The sequence below is a fragment of the Bufo gargarizans genome, chromosome 6, assembly GCF_014858855.1.
Source record: "Bufo gargarizans isolate SCDJY-AF-19 chromosome 6, ASM1485885v1, whole genome shotgun sequence".
Classification (NCBI taxonomy): Eukaryota; Metazoa; Chordata; class Amphibia; order Anura; family Bufonidae; genus Bufo; species Bufo gargarizans.
This window is the reverse complement of record NC_058085.1, coordinates 225,652,213-225,666,204: the sequence shown is the minus strand read 5'-3', so window position 1 is coordinate 225,666,204 and position 13,992 is coordinate 225,652,213. Positions and strand designations below refer to the sequence as shown.

General features: G+C 42.7%; 1 protein-coding gene across 12 annotated transcripts in view; it reads right to left on the bottom strand.

The window, feature by feature from the left end:
• The window catches only part of LOC122940978, a 171,025-nt gene extending 159,152 nt beyond the window's left edge, over nucleotides 1-11,873 (bottom strand). For 4 of the 12 annotated variants that reach the window (XR_006390402.1, XR_006390401.1, XM_044297934.1 and 1 more), the window contains exons 1-2: nucleotides 11,744-11,873; nucleotides 2,986-3,047 (exon numbers count right to left, since the gene is read on the bottom strand). The gene's annotated coding sequence lies outside the window, so the exon portion shown is untranslated. Of the gene's footprint in view, nucleotides 1-2,985; nucleotides 3,048-11,453; nucleotides 11,518-11,615 lie in introns of all 12 variants that reach the window. The other 8 variants (XM_044297935.1, XM_044297931.1, XM_044297933.1 and 5 more) reach the window with 6 other exon arrangements.
• Between the last annotated feature and the right edge of the window lie 2,119 nt (nucleotides 11,874-13,992).

Genomic DNA, 13,992 nt, shown 5'->3' with positions numbered 1-13,992 from the left:
CTGCGCCCTGCCGTGTGCCCGTACAGCAGTTTACGACCACATGTGGGGTGTTTATGTAAACCGGGGAATCAGGGTAATAAATATTGAGTTTTGTTTGGCTGTTAACTCTCAATGTGTTAAAGAAAAAAAAAAATTATAAAATGGAAAATCTGCCAAAAAAGTGAAATTTAGAAATTTAATCTCCATTTTCCTTTAATTCTTGTGGAACGCCTAAAGGGTTAACAAAGTTTGTAAAATCAGTTTTGAGTAACTTGAGGGGTGTAGTTTCTACAATGGGGTCATTTATGAGGGTTTCCACTATGTAGGCCCCACAAAGTGACTTCCGATCTGAACTTGTTCTTAAAAAGTGCGTTTTGGAAATTTTCTTAAAAATTGCAAGAATTGCTTCTAGACTTCTAAGCCTTCTAACGTCCTAAAAAAATAAAATTACATTTCCAAAATGATGCCAACATAAAGTAGACATATGGGGAATGTTAAGTAATAAATATTTTATTAGGTATCACTTTCTGTTTTGGAAGCAGAGAAATTGAAATTTGGAAAATTGTGAATTTTTCAAAAATTTTGGTACATTTTGGATTTTTTCATAAATAAAGGTGAAATATATTGACTCAAATATATGACTATCATGAAGTACAATGTGTTACGAGAAAACAATCTCAGAATGGCGTGGATAAGTAAAAGTGTTCCAAAGCTATTACCACATAAAGTGACGCATGTCAGATTTGTAAATTTTGACCTGGACACTGGGGCATCAATGACCCTTGGTCATGAAAGGGTTAAGGAGTTAAATAAAATAAAAAAACAACCCAAGAAGTGACCCCTATTTTAGAAACCACACCCCTCACAGAATTTCTCAAGGAGTGTAAGTGGGCATTTTGGCCCCACAGGTGTTTTGTAAAAATCAATTCACAGCAGATGGTGGAAAGTGAAAACTTTAGTTTTTACACAGATATGCTATTTCAGTGCATAATATGTTGTGCCCAGAATGTACCAGTGTGAAATACAAGCCCTCTTATTATGCCAGGATTCCAGGTGTTCTAAACACCCTATATGTGACCCTATTCTTTTGCCTGGATACCACAGGGCTCTGGAGTAAAATAGCACCAGGTGAATTTGAGACCTATTGTGATTTACACACCTTGTGCTGAGGACTGCAAAGGCTCTGGGGTGAAATCATTTATTAAGGGGTTGAGTGAGCATTTTGACCCCAACGGTGTTATGCAGATATTTATGAGCAGGAGACAGATATGGCATTTCAGTACCCAGTATGTTGTGTCCAGCTTGTGACATCTGAGACACAACACCACCCCCTTTAAATTGTTAGGCGGGTTCCACTTGCTACAGAAACGCTAGAAATGTGGACAAACTGCGGCTTGGGTACACTGCAGGGTTCAGAAGGGAAAGCCCGCGATTTGGCTTTTGCAGCGGATATTTTGATGGATTGGATTATGTTGCTATTAAACAACCTCTGAGGCACCAGCGCAGCCATTTTCTGTAAACTATACTTTTTCTCTGGATTAGTTGCCATTATCATTGGTTCCATTTTGAGTTTAATATGACTTTTTGATTGCTTTTTATTTTTGTTTATCTCTATCACTGTTTGGGAAGCTGCCATTGCCTTTTGTGTTTTTTTATTGGAGCGTGCACCATGCAGGGAAAATGACATGTTATCTTTAGGGCTCTTTCACACTTGCGTTCTTTTGTTCCGGCATAGAGTTCCGTCGTCGGTGCTCTATGCCGGAAGAATCCTGATCAGTTTTATCCTAATGCATTCTGAATGGAGAGAAATCCGTTCAGGATGCATCAGGATGTCTTCAGTTCCGGAACGGAACATTTTTTGGCGGGAGAAAATACTGCAGCATGCTGTGCTTTTTGCTCCGGCCAAAAATCCCGAACACTTGCCGCAAGGCCGGATCCGGAATTAATGCCCATTGAAAGGCATTAATACGGATCCGGCCTTAAGCTAAACGTTGTTTCAGCGCATTACCGGATCCGACGTTTAGCTTTTTCTGAATGGTTACCATGGCTGCCGGGATGCTAAAGTCCTGGCAGCCATGGTAAAGTGTAGTGTGGAGCGGGGGAGCAGTATACTTACCATCCGTGCGGCTCCCGGGGCGCTCCAGAGTGACGGCAGGGCGCCCCACACGCATGGATGACGTGATCGCATGGACACATCATCCATGCGCATGGGGCGCTCTGACGTCATTCTGGAGCGCCCCGGGAGCCGCATGGACAGCAAGTATACTGGTCCCCCGCTCCCCACTACTACTATGGCAACCAGGACTTTAATAGCGTCCTGGCTGCCATAGTAACACTGAACGCATTTTGAAGACTGATCCGTCTTCAAATGCTTTCAGTTCACTTGCGTTTTTCCGGATCTGGCGTGTAATTCCGGCAAATGGAGTACACGACGGATCCGGACAACGCAAGTGTGAAAGAGGCTGGTCAGTACAATTACAGAGATACCAAAAATAGTTTTTGTTTTTTTTTAGGTTTTACCACTTTGAGGGTCCATTCACACGTCCGTTGTTTCTTTCCTGATCTGTTCCGTTTTTTTTGCTGAACAGATCTGGACCCATTCATTTTCAATGGGTCCTGAAAAAAAATCTGACATTGTGCTGTCCGTTTTTTTTTCAGGACCCATTGAAAATGAATGGGTCCAGGCGGGCGGAGTCTTGCAGCCGAGCCGGATGCAGGCTGTGTGGAGGTGCTCTGCTGTGGACCGGGCCCTTCTTGAGCGATTATAAGCATTTTTCTAAGCCAAAATGGGTAAAACTGGCAAAGAAAGACCCAAGGACACTCCGGGTAAGCTGAAAATTCCAGCTAGCCAGAGCGATCTGGATAAATTTGTAAGAAGGACGGACACAAGATCCGAATCCAAGATGGCGCCTGTGCGAAGAGCGGGCTTGCTGGAGGAGAAGGAAGCTGAATCTGACGGAGATGGTGATAGTGAGCAAGAAGAAAACAGCTTGCCGGAAGACTTACCTCTGTCCAGGTCCTTCATGAAAGATCTTTTACAGGAGTCTCTGGAGCCGCTCCGCCGCGATCTGTCAGACATAAAGCAGGACATGCGTCAGCTTCATGACAGAATGGAGGAGGTTGAGACAACACAACAGGCTATATTATGCTTTGGTGAACAAGTTTCACACAGTCTGGAGGACTCGCAAGCTCATGTCAATTATTTGTACTCCCTGGTGGAGGATCAAGATAATCGGGGAAGGAGGAATAACATACGCCTGAAAGGGGTTCCGGAATCAGTGTCTCAGGACGTGCTGCTGCAGGAGGTGACTCAACTGTTTGTTCGCTTAGTGCCAGACTCTCAATCTGATTTATTCACAATGGACAGAATTCATAGAGCCCTCCGTCCGGTGCCAAGACCCCAAGACCCTCCTAGAGATGTGATTTGCCGGTTAACCAGCTTTGCAGCTAAAGAAGCTATCCTAGCTGCTGCCCGCACAAATAAAACGGAGGAAATCGAGGGCTCTATCATTGCGTTGTATCAGGATCTCTCTCCAATGACCCTGAGGAAGCGACGGCATTTAAAGCCATTCTTGGAGATATTAATGCAGAAAAAATTGACATATCGGTGGCTCCATCCATTCGGGTTATTAATTAACACTCCGGTAAATAAGCAAGTCATACGGAGCCATGCAGATTTGATTCGAGTGTGCAACGTTTTAGACATTAAAGGCCTGGAGATACCGGATTGGTGCCCTGTTCAGAACTTAGCCGATTTACCTGCCCTGCCCGTGAGAAACGAATGGCATGTAGCCTCTCCAAAGAAGCAAAGACCCAGGAAATCTGGCCGCCTACCTACCTGAAAGAAATGTGCATCATTAAGTGGACGCTTGTTTCTTAGGTTTTTCCAGTATAACCTATTGATCTAATCGTGCTACTGGCTGGTAAAGTTGAGCCTTGATAGAGGGAGAAGATCGGGTTCAAGCATACATAGTTTGTATCTATGCTAGATTTACCTCTACATGTATGCTTTACTTATGACCAATGCTGTTATCTTCCTCCTAATGTTGGTCTTGTGATTTCCCATCCTTTTGTCTTTTTCTTTGCTTCCTGTAACTTTTCCTTCATATACATTACTTACAAGATATTCTCCTCCGTACGTGGTTTTAACATACCAAAGGTTTTTCTGATTGTGGAGCGACATCTAGTGGCGATGGTGGAGATAGCTCCCTAAGAATACTTTTACTTTATGGTTGTTTCCTTACTTAAGAGGTTATTTATGACCCACGAAAGCGAGCTCAATTGGGTCTCGGTCGGTTGTGACGGCCACCCCCCCCCCCCTCTCTAATTCTCTATTCCTTATAGGGACTGTACTGTTCTATATAGCTTATATTTCTCTTATTGCTATATAGTTAACTGTGCTTGGATTTATTTTTACTCCCTTTAGGTTTCTTTTCAGGATATGTTCTTTTCCCCCACTCTCTTCCTTCCCTCCCCTTGTGGCTTGCTCGGGATTCCATTGAGGCGGTTGCTGGTGCACATGGAGGTGGTATGTATTTATAGTAATGTCTAATATACAACTATGTGCTTATAATGTTAGAGGTCTTAATGTCCCTACTAAAAGAAGCCAAATCTGCCATTTTTTACATAAAAAGAAAGTTCAAATCGCTCTTTTGCAGGAGACTCATTTTCGCAGAAATCATGTTCCTAGATTGTCCCATTTGTTATATAACCAATGGATTCACAGTACCTCAAATTCCTCAGCTTCTAAGGGAGTAAGTATAGCAATTCACAAAAATGTACCATTTATACTCCAAGATACCCTAAGGGATGATGAAGGAAGGTATCTTTTTGTGAAAGGCAGTATAGGTTCGCAATTATTCACTTTTGGGAATATCTATGCTCCAAATTCGTCACAAGCTAAGTGGCTTAAAGATATCATTGGTAGATTTGGGAGTTTCGCTGATGGAATTATATTCTTAGGAGGTGACTTTAATGTTACTTTGAATCCTCCCCTAGACTCTTCCACTGGAGCGTCTTCACTCTCTAGGATAGCGTTAGATAAAATAAACTCTGCTCTTTCCCAGCAAGGCTTAGTAGATGTATGGAGAGCGATGCATTCCAACGAGAAGGATTACACATATTTCTCAGCTGCTCACAAGTCTTACCAAAGGTTGGACTACGTTTTTCTTGGTGCAAATAATCTTCAGCATTGTGTCTTTTCTACTATCGGAAATATTCTCTCTGATCACGCTCCAATTTTCGTCTCATATAGAGTGTCGTCTTTACCCAAAACAGTTCAGATGGAGACTAAATGAGACCCTATTGAACGGATCTAATATTCCGAAAGTGACAGAGCTACTTGAAGAATATTTCCAATTGAATGAGGTTGCTGATACATCTCCAGTAAACATATGGGCTGCTCACAAAGCAGTGATAAGGGGTCATCTTATAGCGCTGGGTTCTTATGTTAAAAAACAAAAACAGAAAAAGATTGAAGACCTCATTTCTGAGATCTCTAAATTGGAGAAACAACATAGGGGGAAGATATCAGATGACGTTTTGGCACACCTGGACACCTTGCGTTCGGAATTGAAAAACATATTAAATAATAATACAGCTAAGCTATTTCTGGCTAATCAATATAAATATTATGCCCACGGCAATAAAGCTTCAAAGGTTTTATTGGCTCAGACTAAAAAAAGGAAATTGGCTGCATTTATTTCTTGTATTAAAACGAGAGATGATCAGGTCATTCATAAAACAGATCTTATTGCGGATCAGTTTTGTAAGTTTTATGCTCAATTGTACAATCTGCAGGATAACTTGTCCCCCTCACAAATATCATCTAAGACACAACTCATACAACAGTGGCTAGACACTTTAAAGCTACCCAAGTTGAAACCCGAGCAAACTGCCATCTTAAATTCTCCATTCACTATTTCGGAGCTAAGACTAGCTCTAAAAAATTCCCCACTACATAAGAGCCCGGGTCCTGATGGTCTCCCTACTGTCTACTACACCACTTTTCAAAATATACTCCTACCACGCTTCCTCAAGGTTTGCAATGGGGCGAGAGGGGGGGTCATTCACCAGCGACATGCTTGCAGCGCAAATTACTATTATTCCCAAACCTAACAAAGATCATTCACTCTGTGCGAACTATAGGCCTATCTCGCTACTCAACAATGATCTTAAATTGTATGCTAAAATGCTAGCAAATAGATTAAAGCTATACTTACCAGAACTTATATCTGCTGAACAAGTGGGTTTTATACCAGGTAGGGAGGGGAAAAATAATATTATTAGGGTTATCCAACTGATGCAGTGGGCTCAACATTCGAAAATCCCTCTAGCAATTCTAAGCATGGACGCAGAAAAGGCGTTCGACAGAGTGAATTGGTTATTCATGAACCAAATCATGGCCACATTCGGTATTCCAGACTCTTTCATCACGAGTGTAATGGCAATGTATCAACAGCCTACAGCGCGTGTGTTGGTGAATGGCACACTGTCCTCATCATTTAGTATATCGAATGGGACGAGACAGGGTTGCCCTCTCTCCCCATTGCTCTTTGTGTTGGTGATAGAAGCCCTTATGCAAGCATTTCGGAACAATACTGCAATTAAAGGTGTTACGATTGGTGCAGAGACTCATCAGACTGCAGCTTTTGCGGACGATGTGTTGTTGTTCATTACCAACCCTAATTGAGCCTTTAAAGAGATTGAGTTGTTGCTTCAGGATTTTCACGAACTGTCCAATTTCTTAGTTAATTTATCTAAGTCTACGATTTTAAACGTTTCTTTACCAATGACAACTGTGGACAGTTTAAAAAGCGATACAGCCTTCCATTGGACAACTGACCATATCACTTTTCTAGGAATTAAGTTGACTCCTAATTTCTCCCGGTTATTTCACGAGAACTTCCATAGTCTTTCGAAACGTATAGAGGATCTTATAAGTTCCTGGGATATTCCATTTGTGTCATGGTTTGGCCGTAGAACTTTGATTAAAACTATTCTTATGCCAACGGTTTTATACTATATTCAGGCGTTGCCTATTCCAATTCCCAGAGCCTTCTTTAAGAGAATCCAAGGCATCCTTATGAAATTTTTATGGAGTGGGAAGAAAGCTAGGATTCCTTTTAAACAAGTCAAGCAACGGACAGCTAAAGGGGGCATGGGAGTACCAGATGTATTCCTTTACCACAGAGCAGTGTTATGCATGCGCTGTTTGGAATGGCTGAGAAAGTATACAAACCGCTTAGATCTTTCGATTGAAGCCAATATGGCTAACGTCCCTTTGCGCTCTCTGTTGTTTATGGATAGTTCTGTGGCTAGGAAGGTATTGAAGACAGTCAGCTCTATAACCTTATATACGATTAGGGTATGGTCAGAATCTAAATGGCTTAACTCATTAGTCCCAAACTATCCTGCATTAATACAAGTGAGAGATATATTATTTCAGGCGCCTATACAGTTTCTAGACACTCTTCCGGTCAGGACAAAGTCTATTATAACACCTATTTTAAGCTTATGTAAAGAGGAGGATGTTCCTACATATGAAGATTTACTCTCTCATCCGGCGTTGTCTAACCTTTCCACTTTCCATTTGGCCTATTTACTTCAACAGGTAAAAAAACACTTAACAATCTTCCCGAGTGATGTGGCCTACACCACATTTGAAAAATTAGCTTTACAAATGAAGGAACCAAAAGGTAAACTTTCCCAACTGTATGACACCCTACTCTCCATACAAGGTTCAGAGACTCCTATATGTATTCAGCAATGGGAGGCAGAACTGAATATTCAATTATCCCCCTTAGAAGTAAAACATGCGCTCAGAGCGTTTCTTAAGGTGTCCAGGTGCGTCAAACTGCAAGAAAACAGCTATAAAGTTTTAACAAGATGGTATTATACACCTCAAAGACTTCATCGCATGTTTCCTGAGTGCAGCCCTATGTGCTGGAGATGCGACCTAGAAATAGGTACGCACACACATATCTGGTGGAAATGTACCAAGATAACTTATTACTGGCAGGAGATTTGTAAACATATATCTGACATCTGTAACTTGAAATTACCTATTTCCCCGAAGATTTGCCTTTTAGGAGTCTTAGAGGAATTCAGGTGCCCCAAACATTTACGTTCGTTATGTAACACTTTGCTAGCGGCAGCTAGACTTATGTTGGCAATAACATGGAAACAACCAAACCCGCCAACTATTCAAAATTGGATCCTCAAATGTGATCAACTTTATCGCCTCGAACAGATTGCACATTGGGATGCTCGCACCCCTATGCAGTTCGAACATGTTTGGAATCCCTGGAAAACGTTTAGAAATTTTTCCGGGACATGAGTCCTTACAGTAGGTGGAGCTTTCTGCGGAAGTGAGACCCCTGCCTTTGAGTTGCCTCCTTTTGAATGGATTTTCTTTGGTTGTGAGCACTTTTTTATGGTTGCTCCTAGTTGGAGTCCGTACAAGACATTACACTCTTTATACATTGTTGTGTTTAGAGGTAATCCGATTAGATCTCTAATGGATACTCATGTGTCTGTTTATTGAGATAAGCAGATGAGTTGTATTTGAAAATTTCATCTAGATGAGACTGAATATGGTAATAATTTGCCATTACGATCATATGTTTATAATGTGTGAGCAGGCTATGCGTATACCTCCGAAAGGTTGTAACAATGCTGACCTCTTTGTTACGTATTTCTTGTTGGAAAACAATAAAAACAATTTTAAAACAAACAGAAAATGAATGGGTCCAGATCTGTTCAGCAAAAAACGGAACAGATCAGGAAACAAAACGGACGTGTGAATAGACCATTACTCAAAGCATTTTTGAAAAAAATAAAATAAAATCATGTTTGTGTGTCACCATTTTCTAAAAGCCATAGCTTTTAAATTTTTCTTGTGTGAGGTCTTGTTTTTTGCAGGATAAAGTTTTGGTTTCATTGGTACTTGTTTGGGATACATAAAAAAAAATTTGATCGCTTGAGCATTAAGCTTTTTGTGAGGCAAGGTTACCAAAAACTGTCTATTCTGTCAAAGTTTTTATTTTTTACGGCATACACCTGGTGGGATATATCATGTTATATTTTTTATAGAGAAGGTCATTATGGACGCAGAGATATCCATTTTTTTTTTCTTTTGGTTTTACACAATAATACTTTTTTGTCACCATTTTCTGAAAACCACATTTTAAAAAAAATGTATCCCATTTTGGGATACATATATTTTTTTTGATTGCTCAAGCAACTGAGCAGTAGGAAGCAGGTTAGTATGCTTAAAGGGGTTGTATCATTTCAGACAATGGGGGCATATTGCTAGGATATGCCCCCTTCTCTGATAGGTGAAGGTCCCAGAGGTGGAACCCACACCTATCTAGTAAATGGAGCCTTGAAAGTCACAGAGGGCGCTCCTCGCATGCAGCCTCTATTAAATTCTATGGGGCTGCCAAAAATAGCCGTCGGCCCCATAGAAATGAATGGGAGCGGTGGCCACGTAAGCGCAGTGCACTCCCATTAATTTCTATGAGGCCAACGGAAATAGCCAAGCATTCTAGTTGGCCCCATAGAAATGAGTGGAGGGCGGCTGCACATGCGTGGTGCACCCTCCGAGACTTTCAAGGCCCGTTTACGAGATCGGACCTGCACCTATCAGACAATGAGGGCATATCCTAGCGATATGCTCCCATTGTCCGAGATGATACGGGGAGGGCAGAGAATTTCACAACTTATAAAAAGATGCAATAGCCCCTTAAAGGGAACCTGTCACCGGGATTTTGTGTATAGAGCTGAGGACATGGGTTGCTAGATGGCCGCTAGCACATCTGCAATACCCAGTCCCCATAGCTCTGTGTGCTTTTATTGTGTAAAAAAAAGATTTGATACACATGCAAATTAACCGGAGATGAGTCCTGTATGTGAGATCTCCGGTTAATTTACATATGTATCAAATCGTTTTTTTTTTACACAATAAAAGCACACAGAGCTATGGGGACTGGGTATTGCAGATGTGCTAGCGGCCATCTAGCAACCCATGTCCTCAGCTCTATACACAAAATCCTGGTGACAGGTTCCCTTTAAGGATTTATTCACACAGATTTGTTGCAAAAGTTTCAGTGATTGAAAGCCAGCAGCATGCATTTAAAGAAAACCTGTCATCAATTACTAAGCCTATTTATCCACTCACTTTTCTAAAAATACTAAAATCTATTCTGAACAAACTATCAGTTCAGACAAAAAAACTAAAATAAATGTTCCCACCATATATGTAAATGAACCTTAGATGAGTCCTGTCTCCTCCATGCTTCAGAGATGAGTCCAGCGTTCTCTGACTCTCGAAGTGCAGCCACACCCATGGTGAAGGAACCCAGCACCACCCCGCATCCTCGGAATCTCCTCCTTGCTCCCAGACGTCACAAAGAAAGAGCGCGGTAATCTTGCGATGCACAGTTCGTTCCCTGAGGCTGATGCCAACACTATGCCGACACTACGCATGCGCTAGCACGCACATTGTGAGATTACGGCGCTCTAGCTTTGTGACGTCAGGGAGCAAGTAGGAGATTCGAAAAATGCAGCTCCTTTACAGTGGGCATGGCTGGGCTCTAGAAACATTAGTAACAGCTCCTTGGGCTTACTTGCCTCATTAACATATCTCTAAAATCAGAGAGCTATGGGGATTGGATATTGTCCGCAGCTCTACAAGTTAAAACGAGGTGACAGAATCCCTTTAAGGGCTCATGCACACGACCATTGGATGTTTTGCCGTCTACATATAAAGGATCCACAAAACATGGACACCAACCGTGTGCGTTCCGCTTTTTGTGAAAGGGAACGTCCTGCCCTGCATACGGGAAACGGACAAGTATAGGACATGTTCTATTTTTTCGTGGGTGCCACGGAACAGACGTATGCAGATAGCACAATTAGGGAGTGCCAAATGCCACTTCATTCCTTCTAGGACAGTGTTGGCGAACCTATGGCACGGGTGCCAGAGACGGCACTCAGAGCCCTCTCTGTTGGCACCCACACCCTGAAAAATGCCAGTATGCCTAACACTTTTCCTGCCATTCATCAACACAGGCGAGCTATGAACAGCACAGGCAGCGCACAGAATGTAGGCAGGCTATTATAGCTAAATGATAAAGTACATAAAAGATATATTAGATTGGACCCTAGTATCCAGGGTAAATTGCCGTGCTGGCACTTTGCGATAAAGACGTGGGTTTTAGGTTGCAGTTTGGGCACTTGGTCTCTAAAAGGATTGCCATCACTGTTCTAGGAGAAGGCTCCTGTTCCTCCTCACTGGTGGGGTAGACAGTAGGTGCTCTACACATTTCCTGTTTAATAGTTGCCATTGGGCTCCACTGCGATCATATGGCACACTGCACTGCATATACACTCCCCCATGGAAAAATAGATATTATCGAGCTTATCACTGGTTATTGTTCCCCATGTCCTCATTTGTGGTTCTCATCATGTACTTGCTCATGTCTCACTCCAGGCCATCGCTATATGATCCTACTGACAGGTCATGTGAAGCTGGCACTGGGAAAAAATAAAATAAAATCACAATCAACTCCATGCACCACATCATTGATCTATAGCTCTGGATTCCCCAGCAAGCTGGCTTAGAGCACACTTACTGTTATCCAATAGCCAAGCATGCTGCGCACTGCATTTTCTCTACGGACAAGCACGTCCACACTAGCCCTCCATTACCTCTGGTGAGGTCTTCAGCTATCTGCGCCCTTTTATTTTGTGTTCTTTTTACCTTTTCGTATGCCTGTGTCTTCGTCATCAGAATGCACCGGCGTGCGCCATGACGTCACCCACGTACGTCACTGAAAGCAGAGATGGGCAGGACATCTATTTAGCTGGTGATGCAGTTCCCCAGAAGGCGTTCGTCACGTGATTTCTTTGCTGTACTGGGTTGGTGACCTTATTGAGACATGGTGCTATGAGTCTCTAGTTACACTGTGACGTTAGCGCTGCCTTATTTTTTTCTTTAGGTGGGGAGTAATTTGAAGTGTTGTGTTATATGCCGGGCTGGATTAAGCTTGGTTAACGCCCACTGGGCAACAAATCTGACGAGGTCCTCTATAATCACATTTTTTAACGTAGCCGAGGGATTGAGGGTGTTTCAGAGTTACATGCCGATTTGCTAGAAGTGCTGTTTGTCCATAGTGTAATGTAATCGCTGCGGTCATTCAGTTTATAGTGTAATGTAATCGCTGCGGTCATTCAGTTTATAGTGTAATGTAATCTCTGAGGTCATTCAGTTTATAGTGTAATGTAATTGCTGAGGTCATTCAGTCCATAGTGTGATGTAATCACTGTGATCATTCAGTCCATAGTGTGATGTAATCACTGCGGTCAGGCAGTCCATAGTGTGGTGCAGCACCTGAGGGTTTAATTGCTGCAGAAAAAAGGGGGGGGGGGGGGGTAGTCAGCACCTCCCAGTGCGCAGGTGCACGCTGCCATGGCAAAGACCTAGAGGAAAAAAAAGACAATGCAGCAGCACCCTTCAAATCAGATAAAGTACAACAATTCCATAGTCACAATAATTATAGTGCTAATGCTACACTTATTTATAAAGTGAGATGCTTGGCAAATGCATTTTGTACAAAACCATCTGAGCCCGTCTGCCGTACGTCAAGGCGATCTGTTAGATGGGTCCTAACACTAAATACTACCTATTATGCGCCATAATGGCCGCCATAAAATTCAGGGAGTGTTGGATGCTGGATCCACTCTGCCTTTTACCATTTTTGATGCCATAATGGCCTCCACTACAAGGGATGCAGGTACCAACATGCATGCCTAGCCACTGTATACCTTTCCTTGTGCACGACTCGCTGGAGTGCCACATCTCCAGCATTGTAAATCTGCAACAAAAAAAAAGGGGATTAGTCAGCAGCACCTCCAGCGAGTCGTGCACTCCTCATTAGCCTGTCTGCCTCATAGGCTGATTTTAATTACTTTCAGTATAAAGCTGTAGCCTGCCCTCACTACATTCATTGGAAGCCGTCTGGCACAAGGAAAGGTATAGAGTGGGCTCGGCATGCATGTTGGTACCTGCATCCCTTGTAATGGAGGCCATTATGGCACCAAAAATGGTAAAAGGCAGAGTGGATCGAGCATGCATGTGGATCCAACACTCCCTGAATATTATGGCGCATAACAGGTAGTATTTAGTGTTAGGACACGTCTAACAGAGATCGCCTTGACGTACGGCAGACGGGCTCAGATGGTTTTGTACAAAATGCATTTGCCAAGCATCTCACTTTATAAATAAGTGTAGCATTAGCACTATAATTTTTGTGACTATGGAATTGTTGTACTTTATCGGATTTGCAGGGTGCTGCTGCATTGTCTCTTTTTTTCCTTTAATTGCTGCAGATCGCAGCACCTTGTCATAGAGGCCGGGTATGTGATTCTGCCGCTGGCACTCGCCGCCTATATTTGAATTTAATGGGTTAGTTATCTTCTTTGGTGGCGCAGTGGCCACAGCCCCTCCCCTCCTCCTCCCCTCTCTTCTCATTGATGGCAGCACCACAGTGGGGAGGGACTTCCTCCTTGTCCACTGTGCTGCTGAAGAGAACATAGTGCGCACTGAGAGCAGTGCGTGCCATGTTCTCCGATACTAGCCTAGTATTGGTAAATGGCAAATACTGGTATTGTATCAATCCAGTTACAAAAGTATTGATTGGGTATCGATAATTCAATACCCGGTTCAACCCTAGTGTAGTGTAATCACTGCGATCATTCAGCACATAGTGTAGTGTAATCACTGCAGTCAATCAGTCCATAGTGTAGTGTAATTGCTGAGGTCAGGCAGTCCATAGTGTAGTGTAATCACTGCGGTCAGGCAGTCAATAGTGTAGTGTAATCACTGCGGTCAGTCCATAGTGTAGTGTAATCACTGCGGTCAGTCAGTCCATAGTGTAGTGTAATCACTGCGGTCAGTCCATAGTGTAGTGTAATCACTGAGGTCAGGCAGTCCATAGTGTAGTGTAATCA